Source organism: Pteropus medius, unplaced genomic scaffold (assembly GCF_902729225.1).
Source record: "Pteropus medius unplaced genomic scaffold, Ma_sr-lr_union100, whole genome shotgun sequence".
Taxonomy (NCBI): Eukaryota; Metazoa; Chordata; class Mammalia; order Chiroptera; family Pteropodidae; genus Pteropus; species Pteropus medius.
Genome location: NW_024349801.1, coordinates 9,984,715 through 10,002,887, shown reverse-complemented (window position 1 = coordinate 10,002,887; position 18,173 = coordinate 9,984,715). Strand labels below are relative to the sequence as shown.

Sequence of the window (18,173 nt, the reverse complement as noted above, 5' to 3'; positions counted from 1 at the left end):
CTCATTTCCTGGGGGAAAGAGACAAGATAAACTCTTAAAGCTTCTTCCTGGAGGTGACACCTATCATCTCAGCCCTATTTCATTGGCCAAAGGAAGTGATCTCATCATTCCTAGGCAGGGATGGAAAATCTCTCCCTGGAGTGAAGAGTAAGTGATTGTTCAGAATAATATTGTCTGCCATGGGTGTTAATGTGACATTTCTTCCTTGTGCCTCTTCCCTGACTTGTTGCCAGGTATCTTAAGGTTGTAGGTGCCACAGTCCTTTGAACCTGAAGTTCTCATTTTCCCTAAAAGCCTGGATGACCTGCTGTCTGCACCCCACCCTCAGAGTTACTGTTCCCATGTTCCCTGTCCTTGCTAAATGTCAACCCAGATTGAAAATGCTCCTAATTTTACTCAGACTGCAAAGAACACCTAGGTCAGAAGCTCGACCTGACTTGATTCACATCTTCGAAACCCTCTTTTGTCTTTCAAAGAAGGTAAAGAAAGACAAGAGAAAGTGTGACCTACTTTTTATTATCAGCACCATTTCATCTGCAAAACATGACTTTTCTCTTCTATTACGCTGAGCATGAAAATAAAATGTTTTCCAAAAGACCTGGCTTTGACTGTCATGAGGAAGTCCGGGGACTTGTTCAAAACTCCGATGAACTCTGAGAGCAAACGATTCCAATTTTTTTAAAACCATAATTGACTTCCAAACAGCTCTCGCTGTCCATGAGTCGTATGTGGTACTTTTCTACAAATGGCAGCAGCGAGGTAGGACAAAACCAGCTCCCAAACTAGCTGTTTGCGGGATATTAAGCCTTGCCAGTCCAATACAGGTCACGTTTCCAACCAGATTTTGTGCTTATCTCTACATTACACCTTGTAGCAAGGGGGAAAAAAAAAAGAGCTTCTTGACATCTTTTTGAAGAATGGCGCTCTTTAAAAAAACATAAGGGAACTTTTTTTCAAACACTATAATGAGGGTATTCAAGTCTGCAGGCAAAACAGAGCTGTTTGAAAAGACATTAGCCTCGAAACTGCACTGCGCCAGAATAGATACAGCTACGTCAAAGTGCCGCATTTGTTTTGCCGCGACTTTCCAGTGACTAAAATCATTTGCTAATGAAAGTTCTAGCTGACATAATTTCAGCACCTGCCAATGAAGACGAGACGAGTTTGCTGGCCGTGAAAAATCCAATAAAATTTGGAAGGTAAATATAGTTCTGAAACATTTAAACTCCAAAATAATAGTAGCAATAGCTCTTAAAATCTTAGCATTAAGATATTGAAAAAGAAGTTACCATTTTTAAAGACCTTTCACGATCATTACCTTAATCAAGTCTTATAATAACTTTGTCATTTAGAGTGAGCAGCTTACTCAAATGCTCATTTTACTGATATAACTGGAGCTCAGAGAGGTTATATGGATTCTGGATGTCTACGGGTCATGACAGCAGAGAGAGGCGTGGACTTCCTGCCAGCTCTTCTGTAATACTGACTACTCCAGTAAGCAGAGTGCATGGCTCTAATTTCAGTGGGGTGCCAGGAAGGCTTAGGGGGCAGCTGCAAGTTAGAAGCCTCCATCCCCAAGACCATCCACACTTCTGACACCAACTGCAAGTTTGGGAGTGGTTCCCAAAACCACCATCAGGTTTGATAATTTACTAGGACTCACAGAATGAACTGAAAGCTGTTATTTTCACGGTTATAGTTTAGTACAGGAAAAGGATACAAGTTAAAATCAGCCAAAGGAAGGGACACACAGAGCAGAGTTCAGGAAAAGTGTCAAATGCAAAGCTTCCACTGTCCTCTCCCATGAAGTTCAAGACACACTGCTCTCCTGTTATTGACATGTAACAACAAACATGGAGTTTGACACACAAGGACACTCACTTGAGCTTCAGTGTTCAGAGCTTTTATTGGGGCTTCATCATATAGTAATGATTGATTAATTGATTGATCATGTAGTTGATATTAGCCTTCGGGTAACTGATACCATGTGACACAATGTGTCCCCCTCACACCATATTGTTGGTCTTTCAGGAATCGTCTCCCCCATCCTAAAACTATATGGATTGGGCTGTCTTCATGCTAAATTACATTATTAAGATTATCCAATTTGACCCAAGATCTCCAGGCTAAAAAGTCATTTCTTTCAACTCTGTATTCTGCACGTATTTAGTGATTTTTTTTTTTTTATTTGGAAATGCTCTTACAGGCAATGGATTCTAACCTTCCCATTTACAGAAGCAGAAGCTGACCAGGTTTGATCTGAGCTATCAAACTGATTAGGAACAGCTGGAACTGGAGCTTGGGAGTCCCAGTGCTGGGCACCATCACGAAGCAAATGACCTACTTTCAATAAGGTCTTATTAATTGTACTAAAAGCTAGAACTTAAAACTAAGGTTTTATTTGGCTAGAAATATTAAAATCTGTAGAGAAAAAATATTCCACATCTAGGAGTCAAAATTCTATTTGCCTTCCTCTCCTTCGACCTTGCTCAGTCTGGCCACACCCCACCAAAGTAACATCTTCATCATCATCATCATCATCATCATCATCATCATCATCATCATTTCTAGTCGAGACCAGTCCAAAAATAGAGTGGTCATTTTTTTCTACTTGAGTCCTTGATCCATCCTGCTATTTTTTGAACCCACCTTTTTCTAATACCTAGTTTATGTATCAACTATTTCAGAAAATGTACATATATATATACACATATATACATTTATAAAATACTTTCAACTCATAGTGTATTAGCAGCTTTTATCTAGAAATCTCTTGAGCGAGAGGCAATGTTTCACTCTTCTATGAATCAAGTAGTATATTACTTTTTCCTATTGGAGAAAATCAGTCATGTGAATTTTATTCTTCCAGAATAATTGGTTTTTATCTGCCTCAGAAATATCAGAGGAAGGATTAAGGGGTTTCATAAATGGTGGCCTGGGCTGATTGGGAGGAATTATTAATCCACAGACAAGAATCTGGTTAGAGAGGGGACAGGCCCGGTAGTCTGAGCAAAATACCTGCAAGTCTTTAAAACGAGCTGGGTGACCCTGCGCACTGAGAAAGGGTTTTGACTTGAAGAATTCACAGGTGTCTTAGAAGCTGTGTAATGTGGTTAGACATATTTTATAACACTTTAAAATGAGCAGTGCTTCTTTCTTTTTAAGTTTTCTTTGGGGAGGGGGTGTGATTTGAAAAGTAATTTAAAACATGAACTTGCTGTTATCATTTCTCTCAAGAAATGTTTACTGATAAATCAGGATAACAGCATAATGGAAAAAAAAATCAAGCTTTGGGGTTAAAATATCTCACTTAAAACTTGTCTCTACCACATACCAATTGATTGTCTTTGAGTGAATTACTAAAACTGTCTGCAACTCAGATTCCTTATCTGTGAAGTCTTTTCATGGTTGTTAGGATGACAAAGCATATATTGCTAAAATATATGCCACAGTCTTTTTAAGTGTTTAGAAAGTGCTAATTTCCACCCTTATTATTCATCCAGCATTTATTAGTCAGTTTCCATGTGTATTCATAACTACTTGTGCCTTTAATAAGCTTACAATCTGGTCATTCTGTAGGTTTTGCTATATGCTGTCATCTGCTTAAGTGTTCTTATAATACTTTGTGTTCATCTCTTTTAGACCTCTTTGTTGAAGTGTGTTTTGATTGTTGTGTAGATATATGTATGAATGTGGACATCTCTCTCATTAGACTCGATCACACAATGGGCTCTCAATGTTTATTTTTTAAAGTTGTAAATACATTGTTCATCTCTATCTTATAAAAACATGCTCCTTGGCTAAGCCTTGCGTAAACCATACGACCGAGGCTGATCCTTGCCGCCACTGGGTGGCAGCACACCAGGATTGAGAGAATAACCCCTCAATGGTTCAGAGTACATTGTTCTAAAATGGCATCAAAGTGAGCGCCATGCTCCTCAGTTATTGTTTGAAAGGAAAGCTTTCAGACAAAAAATGTCAATAAAGTCTGGGGCCCTAACTGCCTTCTTTGGTGTTAAAAATTGTCTTTACACTTCTAAAGTAGCCTGCTCTGAGTTCCCAGCATCCGAACCAGGAACTCATTTTTGCGTGTTGTTTTCTGCCTGTTTCCACTGGGGAGCCATAACTATAAAACAGAAGGGGTAATATTACAGGGAGGAGATACACATTTTTAATATATTCATGCTTCACCAAACTGTAAAGAACTCTGTTTCTCAATGAGAAGCAGGCTTTCACATGTGTCCTTTGCCAGAGACTTTGGAAGGGGAGTCTCTACCTTCAAGAGCTTCGGTAATATTTCGCTTCTCTTCGAGGGTGAAGATGCTTCTCCCTTTTGTAGAGTAACACTATGGCCAATGATAAAGCTGTGCTTGCAGGAAGGCAGCCTGGCTCAAGCCCTGGACCTGGCCTATCAGGATTTGGTCACTTCTGATTCATTCATTTTTCATTTGATCAAACTCTTGTCCACCTCGGGAATGAAGGTGAGATGTGGAACTATTTCCGACCATTATTTGGCTGGACAGAAAGAAACTGAACCAAGAGGAAAGGGGGAGAAAGGACCAGTGAAGAGAGAGCTACCTATAGATTATGGATTCTAGGATCGATTAAAGAGGAGGGACAGCACAGGTAAGGAGAAAAGGTTGTTCTTAATAGACATTTAGAGCCCATTACAGAATCCTAAGAAAATAAAGCATGACCCATGTAATTTAAATGTAGTTGTCCATAATTTCTTTCAGTTACTGAAGTTGTAAGTTACTATGGTTTCAGGACCATTTGTCATTAAGGGGCAAGAGCACAATGAAGTTAGAAGCATTTAGACACATGTTATCACTCATTTTGCAGAAAGCAAACATATTCTATTTTGCAGATGTTCTCTGACCGCTGGAGTTGTTTGTTGGTCCATTCATTCAACAGGGCTGATATCCAAACAGTATGACATTACCAGTTGTTAACATATTAAAACCCTGTGGTACTGGTTGATAATAGCTGTAATAAGCCTCCTTTGATCCAGCAACTACAGGGTTACAACCGACATGACAGGAACCTGGGCTCTAGTGTGAGGATGTTTACAGATGTGTCTGTTCTAATTGGTCAGTTCTCATGACGTACAGCCTGTTTGATATTTTGAATAGCATGGCTGCACACAGATATTTGTGCAGTCACTAATGCTGTGCTAGGCTGGAGGCTGTTGCATGCTCAATACACCCACAGCTCCTGACTGCAGAGAGGGTACATTCTATCTCTGATAAGAGAAGGCTAAAGTAATGATGGCCACAAGGAATTCGGGGAAGAACGTGAAATGTGGAAATGCTAGGTGCAGGGAAACATCTAGCAGAGCAGTTCAGGGACTGGAAAAGCATGGACACAAACACCAAGCAAGCCACTGACTTCTAAAGCCTAGAGGAGTAGAGGAGTCCAAAAGAAGGGGCCGCATGTGTTAGTCACAGGTGTCTCCCCTGCTCAGTCAGTGGCTTATTAGACACTAGCCAATAAGCTAGGTATTGCATCTTCCTCCTCACTCTCCACTGCTGCCTTCCAGCAAGCTGTTGGAAAGTTGTTTGTGTTTTTGGAAGACTTGATGGAAGCGCCCTGTGTTTCAAGAAAAGAGTCTGGGTCTGGGCAGCAAGGAAGTTAAGTGCCAAATTTGATCTTGTCCCCAGCTTACTGGGGGAGGTCACTGGAGTGATCGACTGTTCTTCCTGTATAAAATGAGCCTCATTTTGAGGAGGGAGCGGCATGGCCAATGTCTGACTGGTACTATGACATAGGAACCACATGAATGTGAGCTTAGTGGAAAGAACAGGACACCAGCTTTCAGGAGACCAAGTTCTCAGTCCACTTCGAATCTGGGTGACCTTGGGCAAGTCATTTAATTTCTCTGAACTTTGGGTTCATCATATGTAAAACAGAAATAATAATAATAATAATAATAATAATAATAATAAAATAATAAACAACATACTTAGTGGGGTATTTCAAGAACTATCTGGGAAAATACATTCCAAGGCTTAATGATATTTGGTACATAATAGACTGCCAATAAATGTTATTATTTCTACCATCCTATGTGTCTGTTTACATGTCTGTCAGTAAGTTCATCAGAGGCAGAGATTCTGTCTTTTCCTCCCACGAGCTCAGAATGCAGCCCAGGGCCTAACTCAGGATGGGCACATAGTCAATATTTGATAAATGGATTTCTGAAATCATGTAAATACTAGCACTGTGACTCAATGTATGTTGACATACTATTGGCAATCACGTGTTCTCCTTTAACTCCAAATTGGAGAGAAAGAAACTAATTAACGCATAACTATAAGACTTAATGAGGCACTTATTTGTTGACCTTCCTTGGTGCCTAGGCTTGTATCTTCTGTGTCCGATTTTAGTTTCACTTCAATGCCCCAATATGGAGGAATTTGCCTGTATCCTTTTGAATAAATATCTTTCTTCAGAATAGAGATTAAGTAGAGATTTCTCTTACTGTGTTTATTTTTGTTTCTAACTCTGAACTTCAGTGAATTATGCTTTTACCCAGACACTTACATATTCTTAGCCATACTTTTTTGCTTAAGTCTGCAGAATTTGTGCTTAAAACTGAATAAACAGTTTCAGTAGTGTGTGTGTGTGTGTGTGTGTGTGTGTGTGTGTGTGTGTGTGTGTGTGTGAAGTCTTGCTAGAATGCATAAACAAAAAATCATAGTTACAGATCCTGGGTCCTGTGGTCACCCAGACTTCAAAAGCCCTTTGTCTGTATATATTTACATAATTTATTTCCCATGTTTGGGTTTCATTAAACTCATGAGTTTAATAATAAAGTGTTTGGGACATGTGCTTTCTCTACCACTTTTCTCGTTCTGAATACTTTTTTCCCTTTTTGAAGTGAATACTGATTTTTTGGTACAGATATTTGATACTTTGGGGGCTTGTTAAAATAATAGGAAATATTTTTCCTAAATAGATAAAATGTAAGAAATTCCGAGAAGAGGTTTCTTTGACTTATTAGGGAAAAAAAATAATAAAAAAGAAAAAAATGGGAGCACATTTGGTTTTCTTTGATCAACACTTTTATGGGCCCGCATTGCTGTGTTTCTGCAACGTTGTGTGTAAAACACAGTTTAAGTGATCATACAGCCTCAGTCTTAGAAAATAAAAAGATATGAACTTGAACCCAAGTTTCCCTGTCAAGAGAATTACAATGTGTTTTAGCCCTCGGTTTCATTTGAGTTAAATTTACAATATTTTCTCCTAACAATAACAAGAGCCTAAAGTATCCCTTTAAGTTGAAATGTTTGTTAAACTTAATATATATGCTTGCATATAAATGTACTTCTCTGTATATATAATACACGTTCACATATACTTACATGAGATTTTTAGGGAATTTTCTTTTTTCTTTCAAATTATTGCACAGAACATCCAAGCAGACATCATGACAAAATAATCAAAATGTATTAAATGCTCTCTCAAAAAATCCATTTAAGAATAAGATCATGGTTTGGGGTTGATTTTTCAGACCATAAATTGAAGTGTAAATATTCAAATTATTTTCGTAAACTATTCAGTTCTGTTGGGCTTTTATGTTATCATACAGTGATTTTTTTTTTCGTATTTAAGTTTTCTAGCAGTTCTCTTTTTTAAGAGCCTCAAGTGTCCCATAAAAAGCAAATACTTGAATTTTCAGTTTCTAGGTACTGCATATTTTTTCCTTCTGCTTGCCTTATTTTTATAACAGTGATTTATAAAGACATTACTTAAGAAAAGGAAAGAAGGATTTTGACGAGGAACTGCTGTATAACACTGCTTAAAAAATCTATTTTCAATGCTAAGGAAATAAAAAAATTTTGGCATCATATCAGAGTGTGATCTGGGATTGGAGTGAGATGGCTTTACCTTGAGTCATTATCTTCCAAAAATATTTCTTGAGCCTAGTGGAGAAGGAGGGCAGGCGGACGTTGCCAGATTCCGTTTCAGCATCTGGGAGAGGAGGGAAGTCGACAGAGAGACTAAAAGGCCAGCCTGGACTACTTGCCCATGTAGCCCACCAGCAGAAGAGTCGTAATTAAGAAAATAGCTCTGAAAAGAAAATCGAAGCATGAGGTTCCATGGGGTCTGCCAGAGATGACCGGAATCTGACCTCAGGCAACGCAGAAAGCCCAAGGAAGACAGGAGGTCAGGAAATGCTATTGTGTCAGAACTGTTGCTTGTCCCCAATATCCAGTTTATCCTTCTTTTTCAGCAACAGAATTTTCCAAGGGATACCTGATGATTCAGAATAAGAATTCCATGTCCTAACTTCTCTTTCAGCTCTCTTTGACCATATGACCAAGTTCTAGCCAATGGGATGGCAGTGAAGTCCCATGTGGAATCCGAAACGTGTCCTTAGGAAAGGAAGCATGCCTTCTTGCCTCCTTCAAGCTCCTCTTGCCCTTCCTGCTGTCTGGGATGGTAGCTGGCAGAGGAGCAACGCTGCAAATGGATATGGGAGGAGCCTGGGTCCCTAAAATTATATCATGCCATACATAGCCTAGGGATGATTATTACAGAATTTTTTTTTTTTTACACAAACTTCTCTTGGATTGGAGGCACTATATTTGGATTTTCTATTAATTGCCATCAAGCCTATTGAGTAGATTTAACAAGGACAAACAGAATGAAAAAATGAGTAAAGTGAAGGAGAAGGACTAATCGAAAAGCCCTAGGAAGATTCTATGGTGCCTTTGAAGCTCCTACCCCAAATGCGTTTGTTGAGTACTCACTGCTCATAGGTTAGTCACTCTTCTAGAAATTGAGATGACAGGCAAGTTGAACAGTAGTTAAGTGTAGTGGCGACTTGCTGTGAATTACTTCTGGGCTCATACCCAGGCTCCATCACTAACTAGTACCCTTATGAACCTGGGCATGTCACTAGCAGCCTCAGTTTCCTCATTCATAAGATGAAGATAGTAAGGTCCACTTCCTGAGAACATGCACGTGAAATGTTTTGCCTAGTGACTAGCATACGGTAGATAAAAATATAATAGATTTTAGTTTGAAAAAAAAAAATCATTGTCTTTAAGGAGCTCACAATCTCAGAAGGAAGACGGGCCTGTGAAAATGTAGGTAGACTGTCCTCAGACTCAGGAATAGTGGAGCATAGGGACACGATGTGGTGAGTGACATGGGAGCCCAGATCAATGTCCTCTGAGAACAGAGAAACTCCCAAGCTAGACTGGAGAGGGCAGGAGTAATTAAGGAAGTGCCCTTTTTACTCTGAGACTGGAAGGATGACTAGGTACCTACCATGGTGAAGACATGAAAAGAATAGAGGAATGATGGAGGGAAATGAATACTACCTAGCACGTGCGAGTTGAGCCAGAAGTGAAATACCCAGCTGCACATGGTCAGACCATTTTGCCGGGCTGGGCCAGTGAGGTCAATGAGTACTGCTGGGCATCTGCTTTGGGGACAAAGGTGAAGATATGAAAGCAATTAGGATGTGATTTTTGACCTTGAGAAGCCTATAGTCTAACAGAGGAGGTAGATATCAAAGTAATTAGGTGTAATATGCCATGAAATATGCAGTTATGGGATCATTCACCAACCTGGCTAGAATACAGAGGTGACAAGTGTTTAATTTTGTCCAGCTGGGCAAGACATTGAAGAAGGGTTTACAGAGGAAAAGACACTTGGGCAGAGAAGTTTGAAGGCACTGCCAGGTTGGCAATGTCAACTCGAATTGTCGGTAGGTCCAAGGGGCTCGAATCCAGCCCTTTAAACTGAGAGAAGCAGCCCTTTCTCTGAGCTGCTCATAAAATGCCATGTCAGACTACTCGTGAGGAACTAAGCTGTCTAGGTGTGTCCACCAAGCAGAGAGGATTTTCTTAAACTGACCGAGCAGTGACCTAAGGCAGCCCTTGAGACAACCCCAGGTGGCCTTCCAGCCGCTTTTCACTTTAGTGTTTTTCTTCGTATGGACACAGCCTATGTCTGGATGAGAACATGCTGTGTAAGGTGGTTCTTTTTCACTTTACCCCTCAAAATGTGCAAACCAACAACCACAGATAGATCCCAGATGCCGTTTCCCTGCTCTTGTAAACCTTGAAGTGGGCCCTGCCAGCAGGCACACCTGCCAAGGAAAATGCTGTCCTCGAAATGTTCCTGGCACAGTTTTCAAGAGATGCTGACCGAGGGTTGGAATCGCTGACCTCCCTGAAAGAGAAGCCTGCAGCTGTGGGCTCCGGGGCAAATTCCCCGGATGGGAGGACCCCATGGAATTAAAACAGACTTAATCCACATCACAGAGAGCTGGCCCGTCACTCACATCTGGGCAAGTGGTGGTTTCTAGGAGGGACCTTCCCAGAAGAAAGATGACTCAGGCTGGTCCCAAGCCCGTCCTGAAGACCAAAAGACGAGGTGAGGAACAGAGAGACATTTGGTGGTCACCTAGTCCATTCCCCAAGTCCAGAGGACAGATGTGAGTTCTGTAAAGTCACCCAGCAGGAGAACATGGTGAAGACTGAACCCTGTCCCCTTCCCTGTGGTTGAACCATCACTGTCAAACAGCAGATCACTTCTGCCCCCACCGGAAGAGCTGCGAGGACGAGCCCCACCAGACTCTTTGATAAGACTTTCTGTAAGATGTAAAGCTGGGTCGGGGGACCAGTTGCTCCCTCCGCGTACTTTCACCCTTGGGATACTCTTTCAACAATTTTTTTTAAAGGTGACATGTTGCCACGGTGGTTATAAAGACTAGGGTAGTAGCATAGGTTAGGTTGGGGTAGGTTAGAAGAAGCGGTGTGAACCACTCCTTTGAAACACCACTGGTCAGACCCAGTGGCCCATGACAAAAGTGATTAGAGAGTGAGTGGCATCTGTTTTTAAGAGCTGACCTCCTTCCACCAACCACTGTGCAGGCCTTGTGATGCGGGGTCACACGTGGAGTAACTTCAGTGCCAGAACCGGAAGTTTAAACTCTGTTTAGCTGGCAGTGGGGCCCCAGCAGAATTTTTCAATTGGACAGTAACATAAGTATGTTTCCGAAAGATTTAAATGCAGATATATACATACATGACAGATGTCAAGGAAGAAGCTAAATCTGAGAAGAGATTAAGATTGTATGTTAGTTGAGGAATGTTGAGGTTCTAAACTTGGCTGCCGTATTGGATTTACAGAAGGAGGAATGGCTTGAGAATGGATAATAGTGATAAATTGAGAGGACAGTTGATTGGATGTTGGTGGTAAGGAAAAATGAAGGGAGCGATGATGACTTTTGATCTGGGAACAAGGAGAATAAGTGGTTCACTGACAGAAATAGGGAAGGCAAGATTAGTAGCTGGCATGGGGAAAGATGGTGAGTTTAATGGTTGACTTTTGATTTTTACAATGGATATCCTCCTTACCTGTGACCTCAGTCCCAATTCCTTGGATAGTACCCGAGGTTGGCTGCATATAGTGTTCCATCCCATGAGAGTTTTCCCAGGGCTTATCCTGAATGGCTCTGAATCTTTTGAGGACCCCTAAACCAACCCAAGTTTTACATGATTTCCCCAGGATGGATAAGGTTCTTACTACTCAGAGCCAACTTGTCTGCAGGCTTACCTACTCACTGGATAAATGATGACTACGTGAGTGAATACTGGCAGTTGAAGCAACGCATTAAAACCCATAACAGTCTTGAAACTTTTTAATTATTGTGGTAAAATACACATAACAAAATTTATTATCTTAACCACTTTTAAGGATACAACTTATTGGTATTAAATACATTCACATTGTTGTGCAACCATCACCACCATCCATCCCCGTAACTCTTTTCATCTTGTAAAACTGAAACTCCACACCTGGGAAACAATAGCTCCTCATCCTCCCCTCTCTCTAGCCCCTGGCAAACACCATTCTACCTTCTATATTGATGATTTTGACTACTAAGTACCTCCTATAAGTGGAGTCATACAGTATTTTTGTCTTTTTCTGACAAAAATATTTATTTCTCTTAGCATAATGCTCTCAAGCTTCATCCATGTTATAGCATATGTTAGAATTTCCTTCTTTCTGAGGCTAAATAATAGTCGGTGGTATGTATACCACATTTTGCTTATTCATTCATTTGTCGATAGATACGTGGATTGCTTCCACATTTAGCTATTATAAATAATGCTGCTATGAACATGGGTGTACCATGGGTGTACTTGCTTCCTGAATCAGGCTTTCAAAACTTCAGAACCTCTCAGATTCCTTACTGGCAAGGTCCATAGGCTGCATGGATTTTGAAACGTGTCTCGGTTGTACTTTTTCCTCTCGGTTTGGAAACCAACTTACCCTAGGAAGGAGAGATTTCTGACAACAGCTCAGCAATTATAGTTGCCAGCAAATGGCTCCAGTAGATCAACCATGAGTTAAGTAAGAAAAAGTAAGTGCTACTGTTTGAGGTATGTCTAGAATATGGTTTTAATCCATCACTGTCAGGCTCATATAAAATTCCAGGCTTCTGTAACTCTTTAACTTGAAGTTATTACAGGGTGTCACATGTTAACTGGAAGCCAAGAGAAGCAAAGAGTTTTGTTCATGGTTAAATCTTGTAAAGATGCTTTTAAAAGCATATTAATCCATTAGTAATTCATTTGGATTTTGGAATATGGTCACATATTGTTTGGTACAATATGTACTAAAACTAGTACTGGAAAGTTATGTGAAAATATAGTTTTAAACTACAGGAACTTTAAAGCAGCCTCTCAATAATTCCTTCCTAAATTTTAAAATTCTTAAATTTTAAAAAATGTTGGTACATCAAATTTTCATAAGAGGGGCATACTTATGGGATTTTTTTTGGGGGGGGTGGGCGAGGCAAGGGAGGATTCTCAATTTTAAAAGCATTTTAAATTTACCAAAAAGTTACTAGAATAGTTTGAGCAACTTTTTACCCTGATTCACAAATACACTTATATTTTTAATTGTGCTAATTAGATACAGGTATAATGATTACACATTAACAAAATAATCTTTTTCTTTGTGTGTTTTCTATGGTTTTGCAAACTACACAAGGTGCTAAACATACATTTATTGGTCTTTTAATGTGCCAAGTTCCGTGTTAAGCATTGTCTTATATGATTTCATTGTTCTTGTATGAATTAATCCTCAAAGTCCTCTGATGAGGTGTTGTTACCCTCATTGTCCTGTGAGAGGCTAGGTGACTTTCCAAGCCTGGGCAGCAAGCAGCAGAGCTGGGAGTCGCACCCTGACCCTGTGATTTCAAACCCCGAGTCCCTGAAGTGTCATCATCTGACATCGTATGGTAGGACCTTCCTGGACCACAGGAAAGACAGAGGATTGCTGTTCTGAGAGGAGAGTGAAACAATATGAAAGCAGGATTTCCACACATCTGGAAGTGAGCTAGAGACACTACACGGTGGGGAAAGACAGGAAGCAGATCAGTGTTTGCCAAACTCTACTGTCATTTAGAACTTGATCTCCAAATCAGAATCAGTGTACATTGCTGATGATGTTTACTGTGGTATTTATCAAATTCAAAGAACCAGCTGAGGCCATGAACACAGAGAGCTTGAGGACCACTGTGTGAGGCAGGAAGGCTCTCAAAGACAAGGGCTTTGCTTCATTCGTTTTTCTGTCTCCAGCATCTGTCTCGGCGGGCCTGATCCACTAGTGATTCAGCTGTTGGAGCTACACGTCACCTCAGTATTTGGGATCACCATCAGCAGGATTCTCTTAAATACAGAAAATATTAAAGTAATTTCTGGTCATTTTAGTTCATTCATTCTACAGGTATTTATTGAACATCTACTATGTACTAATTTGCGGGGTATAGCAGTGAAGATGGATGAAAGCTCTTTGTTCTAGTGTAGTCACAAAATCAACAAATGAATGAGTAAGATACACTAGAGAGAAGTGATAGGATTATGGCCAATTCTAAGGATAGAGAGGGACTGGGAATGAGAGTAGGCTAATTTGATTTGGGGATCAGGAAAGTTTTTAATGAAGCTGAGGCCTGAATTGCCAGAGGCAGCCAAAAGAGGACTGGAAAGCAAGACGTCCAGGCAGGGAACAGTAAATGCCCAGTGCCAGCTCGGTATAGCTGAAAAACAGAAAGATAGGAGACGAAATGTAATGACATGGGTTTAGATGGAAATCTGATAAGGTTGGAGAACTGGGTCTTGCCACCTGAGGTAAGAAGTTTGGAATTTCTAAATACACTGGGCAACCACTGGAGGGTTTTAGGCAGGACAAAGATCCCATTGGATCTGCTGCCCATGGAAGTGGACTCTAAGTCATGTCCATGCTGGTCATAGCCAACGCTGCTTGGAACAGACAGTTGCATATTGCAGTCAACGTATATTTGCTGAGCATCTTTTGTCTGTCAGACACTGAATTGGATGCTCTCTTTTAAAGATGAATAAGAGATAGCTCCTGTCCTAGAAAGGCTCCTACCCGGAGGTCTGTTTGCTGTCCTCTGTAATGTGCTTCCCTTAGGTGGTAATGCATGATTCTGCAATTACCGAGATCATTTTATAGAATCTCCTTTTTACGAATTACTTTTGACTCTTGATCCTTTGGATTCTTTGACAGTATCTCACCGTTGGCAAATGTTTATCCTTTGAGGATACACTTAATTTCTTTGGAAATGGCTGAAAGTTGATTCAAGTCTAGTCTAATGAATAAAGCAGGGGATGGATTTTTAGCAAAATAAGCAAATAAACAAAGAAGGCTGGGTTTTTTGGGGTTTTTTTTTTTGTATGTGGCTTCTAAAATGGCCTAGGATGCCATTGTATCAAATTGTCAAAAAAAGTTCCTTGAAACATAAAAGTATTTAGACTTTAGAAGTATTCAGATCTACTGGGGAAAATCTCTATCTTGGGGTAACTCTGCCTCTTTCGATGGCAACCTTTAAGTCTCCAAATTCTGTCTCCCCCTTTCAACCCACACTACTTCCCTGTTCCTTGATCAGGTGACATGAGTCTGATGATCTTTTCAGCATTGAGGTATGGATGCTGATTTTGATATTTGTACATGTTCTTGCTAAAGCTCCTTTAATCTTGTTATAAAGACCCAAGATTTTCCTGTTCAGCTGCCTCTACCTGAATAGGATATTCATGGTCAAACCACGGAATCTACGTAACCTAACAATTTAAATCTATTTACATTTTTAAAAAATCATAGGCCCGAAGCTTTTCAAAATAAACATTACTTTCATCCCATTATACATCAATGCATTTGAGGCGGTGATCATTTTATTTGGGCCATGGTCTTCCAAGACTTGGGACAATAATATATTTTTTCTATCTTATGCAAATGTATGCAGATTTCTAAAGCATGCATGCATGTATTACACACTTTATAAATTCCAGTAATAGAAATGTTTGTGTGTATAAATAGACAAAATGAGGAGTATACATTTTGTATAAAATAACCTCTTTGGTATTTGTTTACCCTGATATTTTGATTTATGAGTCATCATTCCTTGCTATAGAAGAAGAAAAATAAATATGCAAAACATTGGTAGATTTTTAATGGGGTTACTTCCCATCTTAGCTGAGTGTTTCTCCACTGAAGCTGACCTTGAAATTGCTTTTTAAATACAAGTCAAAATATGCAAATTCCAGAGTATCAGGATGAGTATCCTATGTTAGGAGTTCTTTCGAATTCACATTTTTACATCATTTCCATCTTACATCCTGTACTTTATCTGCTTCTTAATCCATTAGTATTGGAGCGGTGGGCATATGGGTTTTCTCAAATGTGCTAATCCTCAGGAAGGTTAAAATACCCCTAAATATGAGCGTATATGTTTTTCTTTGTCTATTTTTCTAAAATTGAACTTTTCTTCCTTTTTAATGAATAAGAAGCATTTTATGCCTAGCGGGTTTCATTTCTTTCCTTTTCAGTCTCCGTGACACCAAGGTGCTCTGTGTCATCTTATCGTCCCCTTCCTCCTGTGTCTCAGAGTCTGTCATGAGAAGGAGTTGGTCCCAGACTGGCGTGTGACTTCAGTCTAAGGAGTTGCATCAGTCGTGTATTTGTAGTCACTCCTCATGCCTGTGCTGCCCATTTCATTGGATCCCAAGGAAGTTCCTTCTGTCCCCTGCTCATATTTCATGTGGGTCGTCTGGAGCCTGCATGGTGTTGATCTGTATATATCATGTTCCCCTCGTTATGGCCAGAAAAACAACCATGAATTTCACTGAAGTTTATGATTGGTCCCCAACTGCCTCCGCTATCACATTTGGCACAGAATCCTCTTCTGGATGCATTCTTGCACTTAGATAAACAAGCAGACATACCAATGCATGAATGAATAGAAAATGTCCCAGTTCCGAAGGATAAATCTATCATGTGGCGGAGAGGGTGTTCAGGCAAAACACTTGGTTATGCGGTTGCTTGGAGGATCGGGCCCATGATATAATTAATGCCACTAGCAGTAAAGGGACATTAGGGATGTCGCGCATGTTGATTATTTCTTCATTTTGTTTATCCAAGTTTCCCCGCCTCGGAAGCTCTGTGGCCATTGCCAAAGAAAGCCCTGGAGACAGAGCGTTAGCCGCTGCTCCCTTGTAAGTGCATCATTACCTCGCTCCAAACAAAGTCCTTTTTTTTTTAAAGTATGTCAATAGAGGATGAAAACATTATTGGATTCAGGAGTTCATAGTAGTCCTATATGCGGCTGGGGACGAGAGGGATAGATTTATGAAATGGACCATTTCAAATGGCATTATCTTCCTACAGTGAGGTACACCTTTCATAAATCATGGGAGAGTGCTCAGAAAACAGAGCATTTGTTATTCCTGCACTGCACTGTATTTGCATCCCCCATAACCAGAGGGAAGAAGAAGAAATTCTCTGATATCCTTTCCTGGGTCTGAAAAGGCAATTAATCCCCTTATAAAAAGAAGAAGAAGAAATGTAATAAAATAAAAGAGTACTTCATATAAGTCAAGGATTGTGCTTTCACTAGTATTTTTTTTAAATCATGGCGATTTTTTATTTTTTCGCCCATTTATTTGGGCCTTAATTTAATTATGGCATTAAGGAAGTTCTTTGATTTTCTTTTTCACTGAATACATTGTGCCATATTCTGTAGGCTACTATAAACGAATGTGGCTCAGCTGGGAAAGCAAGTGGATATGAATATTGACTGAGCTTTTCTTTCTCTCTCCCTGCGTTTTCCCATCAAGGGGACGGTGAGGAATTATTCTTTAGTAGTCCAAATTATATATGGTTGTGTTTCTAATATGGAGAGTCCCTTCTTTCTAGTAGCCTGGCTTTAATTTGCATGTAGAAGCAAATTAGATTCTTCTTTGTCTGTCGTTGACGTACACTACCAAGTGATAATCGATTCTCCATAAAGAATTAGGCTTCTTAAATAACTCTAGCTGTTTTCCTCACAGCCAGCCCATCTTGAAAAATTATTCTTCATTGGTAAGGGGTTAAAAGCCATCAGCCTGACTGAAAGTCAAGAGTTTCTAGCCCGGTCCACCCTGTGTCTAAGGTTCTTTTCACATACCGTAGAGAATAGCCTGGAGACAAGCGAAAATGTATGAGAGCAGTTTGAAAAGTTTTGAAAATAAGTCTATTTCACACTCCCCCCCCCACAAAAACAAAACAAAACAAAACAAAAACAAAAACAAAAGCATAATATAAGAAAAATTGACCTCCGTGACTTCGGGGAGGGAAGAGAGAAAGAACGAATAAAAGCCTACAAAAACACATTATTTGAGAGAGTTGAGAAAAAAATTACATTTTAAATGTAGCTCCGTCTCAAAAGTTTGAGACTTTTTTTTTTCCACACATGTGAGATGCCAAGATAAAATTGAATTAAATGAGCACTTAAAAGGACCTTGAACTTGACTAACTGAACTTGATGGTCATCACAAGACATTGGGTGGGGAGGATATCATATTTTTTTATATATTTTGAGAGATTATTTAGGCAAATATTAGTTAGAAATTGAGAAATCGATTCATGTTCTTCTCCCAGGTGGGCTGGAAGGGATTAAGGTCAAATACCATGGGTGGGGGCCCAGGTCAAGACCAGCTTTTCAGAAGGAGACATCCTTTGCCTGTCCATTTTCTGCCTGTCCACCTCCTCTTCTCCCCCAAGGAAATAAGATGTTTATTTGCATGTATATAATAGAACAGTCTTGGATTTGTACCAGACAGACCTCAGTTTTTAGCCTGCCTTCATTT

At 39.9% G+C, this 18,173-nt stretch overlaps 1 protein-coding gene across 7 annotated transcripts in view; it reads left to right on the top strand.

Moving 5' to 3' along the window:
* The window catches only part of WWOX (WW domain containing oxidoreductase), a 932,057-nt gene that overhangs the window by 649,222 nt on the left and 264,662 nt on the right, over nt 1-18,173 (top strand). The window lies entirely within an intron of this gene.